The sequence below is a fragment of the Micrasema longulum genome, unplaced genomic scaffold (assembly GCF_059751315.1).
Source record: "Micrasema longulum isolate JH-2025_06_02 unplaced genomic scaffold, ASM5975131v1 h1tg000911l, whole genome shotgun sequence".
NCBI classification, from domain to species: domain Eukaryota; kingdom Metazoa; phylum Arthropoda; class Insecta; order Trichoptera; family Brachycentridae; genus Micrasema; species Micrasema longulum.
The window spans coordinates 33,619-47,397 of NW_028278102.1; positions in this window are offsets into that span (position 1 = coordinate 33,619).

A 13,779-nucleotide genomic window follows, 5' to 3' on the forward strand; every position below is an offset into this window, starting at 1 on the left:
GACATGACCAGACTTTGGTTTATCTGATCATAACTTTCTTGGTCATCCTCGTCCTATGTTACCATTTATTCTCACCATATATATCTGTTTTACCCAACTATAGTCATCTAATCGTTCTACATGACCGAACCATCTCCGTGAACCTTTCTATCTTAACAATTATACATTTCTCAAATTTGTACTCTCGCCTGATCATTCGTAACCATTCATAACCAGGTCAGACATTGTTTTCCCACACACTCGTCTAAGAGTTCGCATTTCAACCGCGTTTGCTATGAATTTATCTTTCTTCTGACAGTTCCATGTTTCATTTCCATACATAAGAGCTGGGACTAAAACTCTGTAAAGGTAAATAATACGATTATTTCATCTTTAGCATGGGCATATTTTTTTTAATATTCCATTAGTCTTACTTAGACAGTAAACTACCGTCATAAAAAATGCAATTACAGTAGAACTCCAACTATCCAGATCAGTTGGGACCAGATCCATTCGGATAATTGGATTTTTTTCCGAAAAAAGGGTCTATTTTAATTCATTATTACTTTATGTATGTTGAAAATAAAAATGAAAATGAAGTATGAGCTTTTAATCAATTAAATAAAAATGCAACACTTTTACATGTTAAGCGTAATTACAAGTGCTGTACATGAGTTCAGTATGTACGTACCATACTGTAAATGAAAGTCATTGCTTGCTAAACATCTCGGTCAAAGTAAGCTTTTTGACTGTCATCATCCGTTTTCGGGTAGCCAAGTTGCTATTTTGCGAATCGCGGTACGTTTCTGTCTTAATTTTTTTTCTGAAATTCTGACAGCGATTAGAATAGTCGGAGTTCGGATAATTGGAGTTCTACTGTTGTATTTTGAGATATGATGCTTTTTAATATGTATCAACTTTGTGCAAATTTAAAAAATTCTGTAATTAATCTTGATATATATAATTCCTCTGTACGTGTAATGTCACCGTACTCCTCCTAAACGGCTTAACCAATTTACATGCGGTTTTCAGAAAAATATAGATCTTTGCGCTGTGCGTGTTTATAGATATAAAAATCTTCAATCGAATATGGAAAAAGTAAGTTAGGAGCATAAATGTTTTATTCATCGATCTACCAGGGTAGCATTCAAGGAGAATGCATTTGCAAACAAATGGAAAGATGTTTTTTTGTGTACAAAAATAGTTTGTTTTTGAATGTTTGCAAACAGCATTTATTTTTTGTGGATCTTAATCAGATTCTTTCCTTAAGTTACTTATAATTTCTACCCTTTTATTTATTTTTATTGGATTTTTGGTAACACTAAAATATTATTAAATTCAATACATTTATACAATCGTATTCTTACATAAGTACACCCCTCTGTTGGGGAGACGACCGGAGTTTGACGTTGGCAAAAAGAATGCCATATTTAAAAATAATATTTATTTTATGTTTTAGAATTCAACCATAAACAAATACCTACTTAAATTCAATATTTTTTTAATATTGTCAATTTTTCGTTTTGGAAATTCATCACAAACAAGTACCTACTTATCAATGAAAAGTATTTTTCTAAGACAAGCCAACGTTCGGGCAGGACGACGTCTGTCGGGTCAGCTAGTTATAAGTAAAAACACAGTAAGTCAATTGTTTCTAAAGCATATTATAGTGTTTTCATTTGTGAGTTTAATGTATTTTAAATTTATTTCAACAGAGAGGGAAAAAACTTTTGAGAAGGGAATATGGAAGTCTAGGCATTTACAGGGCTTACGACCTGTCATTGGCTGGTTTAAGTGGCCACTTTACACACTGTGTAACATTCACCATTCTGCCCATGTTTGAACATCCACATTTCCTCAACTCTTCCATCTGTTGACTTTTGTAAAGTAAAAGAGCTGAAACCTTTCTCACGTGGGTGAGATTCATCCGGCTGAACCAAATCACCTACTAGGCAACGCCTGAAAACAATTTTCCAATTGCAGAATGGTGAATGTTACACAGTGTGTAAAGTGGCCACTTAAACCAGCCAATGACAGTTCATAAGCCCTGTAAGTGCCTAGACTTCCATATTCCCTTCTCAAAAGTTTTTTCCCTCTCTGTTGAAATAAATTTAAATATGAACAACTCCCTAGGGAGGAAATCCAGCCAGTCTGCAAGCATTTGGACATAATCAAACATTGTCAATGTATTTTTATTATGTTTTATATGTATTTGATATTATGATTCAATTATGTTTAATATGGCATGTTTCAAAATTATGTAAAATGTCTCCCTCGGCACGGGACACCCCAGTGAGGGAACATTATCTTAAATGTAGAAAAAGGAATACATAAATTGAAAAAAAACACATAAATAAATTAATTAAACCTTTCTGTGTCATATCTACGCTGAGTTTTTGCTTATGAATATCTAGTCATTGTGTTATTAAACTTTAAAAACACTGAATCGTTTTTCGAATTACCTCATATTTAACTCATTTTGTGATTTTTGTCAAAAAGCTGCCTTTTTGCTTTTGACGGTAGTATAGACGGGGTCTACGTTCAAGGCGTGTGAAAAGAATGGGTGGAAACTATTTAGAAATAACGTAGGTATTTCGAATAACAAAACATTGCGTTTTTGTCACAAATATAAATGCGTAAACATAGGTACTCATTTCAACGATATTTTGAGTAAATCCAAATGTGTGTAGACAAATACTGGAATCATAAATTAATATTGTTGACCTATTTTGCATATAGTCTATAGCCATTTTCTTGAAAATGAGAACTCTCGCCTTCCACACAGAAGCCAGGCTCTTTATACACCTGGGCTTGGAGGGTGAAAACTATTCACGGGGATCCGTCACAATAGATCTTTACAGGTCGCAGTGACGTCAGGAGCTTGCGTAGTACTGACTCCAACCTCTAAGAATAAGAACAAGGCCGTTTTCGCACCACAGCAAAAATCCACCCGGCGCGATAAAATGCGCGGGTGGATTGACTTTTATCGTAAAATTTAATTTGTCGAAATTATTTTATTTTTTTATTGGCAACGCACGAACCAGTACACCGTGAGGCCGACTAATCTTCACTAAATTTATTTTTGTAAAATTTTCCCCCACGAGAAAAACTAAAAAAATTAAACCAAAAAGAAAATAATAAATAAGTATCCACCCAACCTAATTTTACCGGGCCGGGTGGATTGGGACGTCTTATTATCCATTCAGAGGTTGAGACGATACAATCATGTGAAATAATCCTATATATTAAACTGCCACCGGTATAATATTACGCCAATACTTATTTCGATTGAAAATTGGCGAGCATGTTTGGCCGAATTTTTGCTTAAACGATTTTCCAATATATTTTTAAAGATGTCCTGTTTTAGTATTGTTATAATAAAATTGAAAGAGGTCTCGGGTTCGATTCCCGACATGGTTGATACGAAATATTTATTTAAAAATGGTGTTTTCACACTAGAATATTTCATAGTCCCTGGACTGGTACCTGAAGCGTAAGACTGATCATCTTACCTTACCTTTATATAACAAAACTGATCAAGATACGCTGCGGTTGGTGTACCAATGCAGTGCCCTATGCACCATTAGGTGTGGAAAGGAAATGATGATGGTAAAAAAATTACTTGTCTCATGCAGTAGGTACACTTATTGAAAAGGCATCTTTTTTTTTATTTTTAAAAAGAAATATTTGCGTTCTTATAATTTACGCAAATATTTAATTTTGAGGGCCATTTTCAACGAGTTGTAAATAACTCACTATTAGAAAATGGGAACCAAGTTGGGGTAGAGCGGGATTCAAACCACGGATCTTTGATCCGTGAGTCCGAGACACTAGCCACGGGACCACAACCCGATTCAAAATCTACCGGTCGTGGGAAAATAAATTTCGTGAAAATAGTTCCAGACTACTAACGTTTCGCAATTTTTGAACGCAGAGTTTTCGTCGCACCGAGGATCCACGTCACACAGATAAACAAGTTATTTCAAACTTGGAATGCCATTGGTTTATCATAATAATTTACATACCTTTACCTCCAAAATTCAATTTCTATGCTCGTTCTTTATTGACTTTTCCCATTTAAATACAAATTGTTTCTTACTATTGTTATTTTGAACATGCACATTTTATAACAATAAAAATGTATTTATTTTTCTAAATATACTCGATACAAAAAGTGTTTTAAATATGTGAAGAATGAAAGGTGGTAAAAACTTTTACAATTTTTATAAAATAAATCAATTTCCAACATATTATACGTACGTACATATCTAGGTAATTAATTTACTAATGTTAAAGCGTTGTTAAGTTTAATAAATAATCCACTTTTCAAATAAATAAAATAACAATAAATACAAACTGAAGAGCGATACAAACCAAAAAAAAAATTAATATTATTAATATCAATGAAATATAAAGATAATATTTCATTGATTCCAAACTTTTAAAATTTTCCTTCTTTCAAAAAACATGCACTATCCTGGATTCAAACTAAAGATATGAACTGTTTTTTTCTATGATTTATTTTGTTGCCCTTTAATAATAAGGAATATTTTTGTGTTATTTAAATATTTTTTTATTTCCGTTTTTAATTACTATAAAAAAATACCATATTATCTTTTACAGAATATTTTTTTTTCTTATGTTACTCAAAAATATTATAACTGTCCATTATTTATTATAAGAGCAAAAATTCATTAACATTTTCTTGTATACCCACGAACAGGCCATGCCTTTGTGGGATTTTTTTGTTTACTATTTTTCTATTAATATGTATTTCATTGCTATCATCACTATGGGCAAGAAGACATATTAGCATGTTTTAAAAAATATTTAGAACAAATATTTTAAAAAAAATAAAATATTAAAAAAAACAAATGATTGCTTACTTCTACAGGGGAGAAGCGAGGAGGACGTGGCCGCGCGGTCCGTGGTGTATCAGACTCCCCCCTTCCCTTCCTCTTTTCTCCCCTGCAGAAGTAAGCAATCATTTCCTTTTTTTTTTCAAATATTTGATATAAAAAAAAATTTAATGTGCCAATATGCTCATACTGATCATCGTGGCTTCGGATGTGACAGGGTTTAATGAACACCCTGTATATTTGTATATAATATGAGGAGAAGAATTCTTTACGTAAATACTATTTCCACAAATGTATTCAATTTTTTACCAAATAATATCAAACCTGCTTTTTATACAAATAACAATATTGGTAATTTATTGCTTAATAATAAAGATAAAAAGTTTATTAAATAATTCTGATTTTTCAGAAACCAAACAATTTAAAACAGTGTCGAAAAAAGTGTTTGTTTTTTTTTTTTAAAATATTTCGTTATCAAAAAAGACTTAATTTACTTGTATTTAATTTTTTTAAACTTTTATTTTATTGATATTTTAAAGATTTTTTAAAAATATTTTATGTAAACATTATTATATTGTGTTACCAAAATGTTTAAAGAGAGAAATCCCTGCAAAAAAAAACTGCTTTTGCAGTTAGGCGGGAATTAAAAAAAATGTTTAGAAGAATGCTTATGTGAAAAAAAAAATGTGAAAAAAAATGAATAAATTAATAAATATCACAACTTTTATTTGAAGATAGGTAGGCACTTAGGCACCATATAGCTTGGTTTGAAGTGGAGGGTGCATAAACGTAATCTTAAGTATTTATTTAAAGCATAAGCTTTTTTAAAAAATATCGTAGCCAAAAATATTTATTGATGAACAGAATTCTGGATCCCTGGGGATGGCATTGTAATGGATTGAAGAAAATGGAGATTATAATGAGATAATTATTGTTGGTAGTAAACAGCTGAAGCTGAAGCAACCGCCTACGTCGCTGCTTTATTTCAAAATGCGCGTGGGCGAATACCCAACAACACTTATTTATTTATTTATTTAACACTTTATATATACAATACATAAAAATATAAGGGCGGGCATATTGCCTTAAGGCAATTTCTTCCCATCTACCCAAACCGTTCAGTTTGAGAAAATTACAAGTACATGGACATATTCTAAGGAATGGGGAAATATCACATACTACAAATACCGATAAAAATATGTGAAATGGATTAAGAATAATAATTTGTATTTTCAAAATCAATATGGATATTGTGGAGAAATGTTTTCACACATAAATGTAAAAAAGAAATTTAATAAAAACACGTTCGTAGAAAAACGCGACGTATTTGGCCTTGGTTGTTGTGACGTCAAGATTCGTGATATTGTTCTACACAAATTTCAATGGCAAAGAACAAGTAAACATGAATCGTGACGTATTAGGGGCGTAGTCAATGGAATCACAGTTTTTGCAGGAATTCAAAATTACAAATTTAAAAGTATTTTTTTATGCTACTAATAATTAGCAAACCGATTTTTTTTACAGTACAGTATTTCATAGACCTATATCACTTTTAAAATATTTTTAAAAAGGTGATATTTTCCTATTATACAGAATCTTATATAAAATATTATACAAAATTCTAAAAAAATTAAACAAAATTAAAAACAATAATTAACTATAAAAAAAATAACACTTCACCATAAAGAGAGGAGAGGAGATGGGAAGAAAAGATGAAGGAGAAGAGAACAATCTAAATATTTTTACAGTTCCATTTTAATTTTTTTTTTCTTCTGTATTTTATTCATAAATCATAAAACACAAAGTATTTTACAAGTACAATTCGTTGAATTTCATTCCCAGGAGATACAACAACTCAATTCGGGTCATAAATAATATAAACATTTGAAAAATTACACATATTGATAACAACAAAGAAACAAAGCAAGTTTTGTACCTTTATATTTATTGATTTGAATGTAAATAAATAAAGGGGCGTCTCTTACATTAGTGGGTAGATTATTCCACAATTGAGCAGCTACAACTGTGAAAGGGAGGCAAGAAAATTAGAGCGGTGAAAGGGTATTAAAAAGGTTTTCTCCATCATCAATAAATATTATAATACATCACGTTAGGAGACAGCGATGTTTTTGTTTTGTAATACATCTGGCATTTTTCAGAACCAACAAAAAATAAATATATCAAGTCGTTTCTACCCTGTATAACGATTTTGCGCGTGGCCTGTAAATATCCCCAGGACCGGAGAGTTTTTACCAAACAAAGGCTTTTCCAGGCTTTTCCATTTGTCCTCAGGGGGCGGTGAACCGATGGCTAATTCCCATGCTAGACTAGTGCGTCGCCATTGATAAAACTTTTAAGCGAGCTCTATAAATAGCATATTAAAGACGGTTTGTAAAAATAGATTCCAATAAAGAAAGGTCCTTCTCTCTAAGTTAACTAAAGACAAAGTTCGATAGTCCAACTTTCGAATGTTGTTTTCTATAGATGCGAGAGAACAAGATAAATAATTATCTGAGAGGAGTATCTACCTACTGATACAGGTATCTGTAGTCATCTCTCTATTGAGTGGTATTTAACCATTTTACTGTCAATGTAACCTATGCGATACATTTTATTATTATTCATTAACATAGTTACATAAAAATAAACATGTTTTTTTTTCTCTATTACAATCTACTTTTATATATTTACTTAATCTTATAACTGTAACTTTCCTGAGACAAGCTCTTGTGCTTGGAGAGAGACTTACACCACAATAGTTATTTAATATATGGAGTTTTTCTACTGACATTTCTTGGTGGAACTGCATTTTAACTATAATAATAAAAATACTTTATAGTTTTATTCCACTTTTATTTATAATTATTTTATAATTTTTTTACCAGTGACCGGGTTTCGTCGTGACCGACATTGTCAGACTGGTGGGAGACTAAACAAATTTCTATGTTATATACAAGTGCAAGCAGGGGTTGTAAATCATGATTTTATATAATTATGTAAATAAAAGAATTTAAATTAAAATCATTTAAGTATAAGGTAATAACAATTATAAGAATATAAGTTTTGTTTGAATGTGTATAAAAAAACTGGTGTAAAATATATAATTTTATGAAGTTTTATAATGAAAATGTATTTGAATTACATATACTTAAATTTAATTAAAACTATAACAGGGGCCGCTGGTTGGTAGTTCCATCGACAGCTATGTCTCCGGGTCCGGGGGGTAATTAAGTGATTCTCTGAGAGTAAAAATTCCCGGCAGTTAATTCTTATCGATTAGTTTCAATTAGTTTCAATTCAAATAGTTATTTAGTCATTTGAAGTTATATAATTTCGAATCACGAGAAAAAAATTAGAAAGTTATTCGAAATAAAGAGAAAAACAGAAAATAACAATATGATTTCATTTTTTCTAAACACTAAACTAAAACAGAAGTAAAACAGTATTTAGTTAAAACTGCTTTACCATTTTTTTCACTCTTAAATGCACTATCACAATCTCAGACCAATAATGCGCCAAGCTATAGAGGAGCCCAAATGTAGGAAAACCATTCTATGACTATTGGGTATTAAGTTAGCTACAGTTCACAGCAAAACAATGGGCCGTACTCAGGTAGAGAATTGCCAAATGGATATTAATTTGCATTGTAAATACTTTTAACTATGTACCTACGTATTTACTATTGCATGGCTATTCCATTTTATTTTTCTATAATTCGCCTTTATTTATTTTATAAAACTAAAAATACACGTGTGTGTTTATTTTTTTATTTAGTTATTCATTTTATTCGCAATATACTTATGTTACATTTATTGAGACATAAATCCCAACTCCGTGGAACCAAAGTCCTGTGTTGAGTTTGTTTTTTTGTCCGTCACATCTCCGAAACGGCGAGTCGTAGCGGCTTGAAATTTGGACACGTCATGTTAGATGCGATTTTTCGAATAAAATTTGAATCGACCTCCTCTCGATAAAAACTCAAACTTTATATGGATGGAGTGCGGCCCTAACATATTGCCCATAATCAACTGTCATCAACAGTAAACATACTTAAATTAACTAAATGTTTATTCCATTTTACAAATCAAAGCTCTCAAAATATTTAAAAACTAAGAAGAAAACAGTTTACGAAAATTGAAGAACACAAAAGTGAAATAACAACAATGCAATTCGGAGTACCTCAGGGATCAATATTAGGACCATTGTTTTATATAATATACATTAACGACATAATAGACAGTGACATAATGGGAAAAAAAACAATCTTTGCGGACGACTTAGGAATTTTATATGAAAACAAAAATGACATTGTAACGACTAAAACCATCAACAATGACGTGCAAAAACTATTAGAATGGACAAACAAAAACTTCTTAACACTAAATGACAAGATAATACATGCAATATAATACATTTCGAAACACAAAAGAAGAACCATAACATGAACATAAAAATAAACAACGAAACTCTTAAAGAACTAGAACATGTGACTTACCTAGGACTCACAATGGACAGACAATTAAAATGGACAAAACACATAGACGGACTCACTAAAGTAATGGCATCACTACATAGCCTCTTCTACAAAATTAAAGATTTTATACCAAGAAAGGAAAAAATTATGATGTACGAAGCCTATGTCAAAAGTAAATTGAGTTACATGATCGCCTTCTGGGGAACTGGCAACAAGACAGACATAACAAGAATACAAAGACAACAAAATAAAACTCTTAAACTAACATACAACCTACCCTACCTGACCTCTACGACTGAACTGTACAAAAAAACACACCAGTTTGACATAAACTACTTGACTAAAATTGAGACCTTAAAAAGTGTGCACAAAATAACACTGGGAAACATACAAGACGACGACATAATATTAGTCAAAAATGCTGACATATACAAATATAACACCAGACAACAACAACACTATCATATTGAAAAAGCAAAGACAAACACAGGACAGTCAAAAATACTACATAATGGACTTAAACACTACAACGACCTACCTTACTACTTGAAAACTTTTACTGGAGAAAAATTTAAAATCAATCGGTTGGGTTGTACAATGAGGTACTATCTAACCTGATAGACAAACATGCACCATTTACTACGAAAACTATTCGAAAAAGGAAATCGGATGCATGGTTTGACGAAAATTGTCGACTCAAAAAGAAAGAGCTAAGACGTCTAGAACGGAAATACAAAAACACACTGTCAACTTCGGACCGATAAATATGGTTAGATATGCAAGCCTCTTATAGGACATTTATAAAAGAAATAAAATCTAGTTTCTGGTGTACAAAAATCTTTGAACAGAAAAAGTCGCCAAAACAACTCTGGCGAAGCCTTCAATCTGTTTGTGGTGACTGTATAGCAGAGACATCTAACACAGGCGCTACTGAGTAAAGTCGAAAAAATCAGACTGGCGTGTAGTTCAGCGAAAAAACCTGTAATTTTAGCTAATGCCCTTCAAAAAATCAGTAAATTTGAACCAACATCTATAAATGAGGTTAAAAGGATTGTTGCGGCATTACCCAACAAACAATGTATATTAGATCCGATGCCAACATAGCTTTTGAAAAAATGCATTAACGTATTAGATCAATTTTTAACAGATTTATTCAATACATCCATGGAGCGCAGCATTGTTCCGAGAGCCATAAAGAAAGCAAATGTAACTCCACTTTTAAAAAACTCACAACTTGATGTAGAAGATCTTTCCAGTTTTTGCCCTATTTCAAATCTTCCCATCGTATCAAAAATACTAGAAAAAATAGTTTCTCATAGGCTCGTTAACTATATCGAGCAGAATTCTTTATTTTCGGTAAAGCAATCGGCATACCGACGTTTTCATTCCACGGAGACGGGAGTGATAAGAGTACTATCTGACATTATAACGGCGGTAGGCTCTGGTAATCTGGTGTTGATGGCTCTTCTGGACATGAGTGCTGCATTCGATACTGTAGACCATAATATTTTGCTTGAACGTCTGGAGAAAACTTATGGTATCCGTGATCAGGCACATATGTGGTTCAGTTCATATCTTAATGAGAGAGAATATGCAGTTGTGTTCCAGGGTAAAAGCTTAACCAACTTTCGGGTGTTTACAAGAGTGCCTCAAGGGTCAGTACTCGGCCCACTCCTCTATCTCCTTTACACTAAAGATATAGAGAACATTATCAAAGAATGTGGATTGTGGTCTCACTGCTACGCAGATGATATTTAGATTTATTTTTATTGCAAACCAGGCGAGAGACGTGTGCTTGTCAATGTAATTGATGGATGCATCGAGAAAATAGGAAACTGGATGGCTGAAAACAGACTAACATTAAACACATCAAAAACTGAACAACTATGGGTCGCTTCAGCCAGACGACAGAATTTGATCCAGGATACGGCCCTACCCAATGTAGGGAGTACCGCTTTACCCACCGTTAAACTACTGGGAGTTTTACTTAATTCTGACCTTTCTCTTGACGCTCAAATTAGTAGAACGATAAGTTCATGCTTCTACCAGCTGAGACAAATTAAATGCATACGCAAAAATTTGCCGGTTGATGCCGCCCGTCAATTAATAAATGCGTTTGTAGTGTCTAGAGTCGATTATTGTAATGGTATCTATGCAGGTCTACCAATGAACAAAATGACTCGCCTACAATCTGTATTGAATGCCGCAGCGAGACTTATTTTCGGAATCTCTAAGTTCAGTCATATCACTCCAATACTTCGGGAACTAACACTGGCTACGTTTTCCACAGAGGGTCGAATACAAACTCTGTTGGCTTATGTATAAGTCACTGCACAATTCTGCTACGGAATATCTAAGGGAACTATGCATTCCAGATGAACTAGCTGACAGGCGTCTAACGCTTAGATCAGCTACGTCTACGGCGAGAGGAAAAGTTATTATACCTCTACGCAAACAGCGCACTAAATTTAGTGAACGCGCATTTGCGGTCGCAGGCCCTATGGCATGGAATGCTCTCCCAGCACAGGTGCGAGGCTGCGAAAGTGAAGTGATGTTTCGGAAAAAACATAAAACCCAATTGTTCTCTAAATCATTTGAATAAATCCGTAGCATGTGAAAACAAAATAAATTATTTTAATTAATAAAAGCGCCCTTGAGGTATTATATTACGAAAATGGCGCTATATAAGTTATCCATAATAATAATAATAATATGTCTCATTTCTTTACTATTAATGGCATATTTTCTAATTTATTTCTATGATTCAATTTTTATTATTATTACCTGCGTGTTTTCTAATTTATATTAATATTGATTTTTTCTAATGTTATTATTATTCTTTGAATTTATTAAGCATCATTTAATGAAATTAAAATAAAAATGTGTAAAAAATAAGGTCCTTGCTAAACACAGGAATTTCCTAGCTAGTCGGGACCTGAAACAAAGAAACTCTGTACATTTTAAAGCTGTGAAATACATAAATTTCTTTCAACCACCACGTTTGATTTATCGACATTCATCAGCAAATTGCTTCCCTTTCATACATCGTACACTTTTGTTACCAAGAATTTACAATTTACAGTTAAATCACATATTTTTTTATTTTTACTTATAACTTAATAATTAAATAAATTCTGAAGCTTGTTCAACCATCAAATGAGTAAAAAAATATATTTTTGTTCTGCCAAGATAAGGGTTAAGATATTGCAAATAATGATGATTTTTGAAGTTGATGTTTTAAAACATCGCCTTGCTCAATTTAACTATAAATATATTTTTCGTTTTTTTAAACTTAAGAATAATTTATTATCTGCTAGATGTATTCAATGTGGATTTCATTATTAACGCTTCGCTTAAAGAGGACAAATTTCTGGGAATTTTATAAAAAAATCGGGGGGGTAACTCTGAAATACGGCTGTTTCTGGGAATTAGGTACTTACCAAAATTTCCCCTATTCTAAGAATCTTATCCCGTGTTCCCGTATCATCCTACGTAAAACATTTCTTGGAAGACATTTATCTTGACTACATTATAAATCAGTGGCATTAAACGGATGTGACGCGAACAAACGTAATTATTCAAAAGATTAGTTTTTTTACCGATTAAAAAAAAGTTACTAAATTACCGATATTTCAATGACTTCTTTATTTCACACTAACAAAATAATGAGACCTAATTAATTTATTATCAATTATTTTAAAAATATTTTTTTTACGTAATACAAACAAACAAACCACCATGCCGTTTTCCCGTAGGGGTAGGCAACGAGGATAGAACGGTATACCACTTTGTCTTTGCTTATAGCTTATAGACCTCGCTTCATCTTTTCATGCACACGCGCCGATTATTTCGAGTTTTGACACGTATGTCCACCTTCAAGTATTTGTTGGAATTGGTCATGCCATGTCTTCCTCGTTTTCTACATTTAATAAGAGGAAATGCGGTGGCAGAAAAATATGATGAATGTATTTGAACAAGATTTTGCTGTCACTCTCTCGCAGATATCTCCTCGACATTGTGCGAAAAAAACAACTGCACGTCGTACGGATTATGCCCGACTAAATTGACAAAATCGAGATTTCATTGTCCCGTTTTCCGCAACCCAAAACTGAACCGATCAGAATGAAATTTTCTGTGTCGACCTTTTCCGTTTTCCAAAATTATTTATCGTATATCTTCCGTACGTTCGAAGACGGCAGATAAAACTAGGCGCTTTCAAGGGTTTTTGGATGGTTCTAGCTCCCATAAGAAACAATAAATCAAAAAAGCAAATCGATAGACACGTCGATTGTAAATATCCATAATACGCAAAAAACACTGCTTAAGAACACCAGACAATTGTGACAAAAATTCTGGGAGAAAATACGGGAATACGTTTCTATGAAGAAAAGTCAGACCGCGTATCCTCTTAACATTTGCATCGTAAATCTTTTTAGCCGTTATTTCGCCGTCCATTCGCTCTACAAG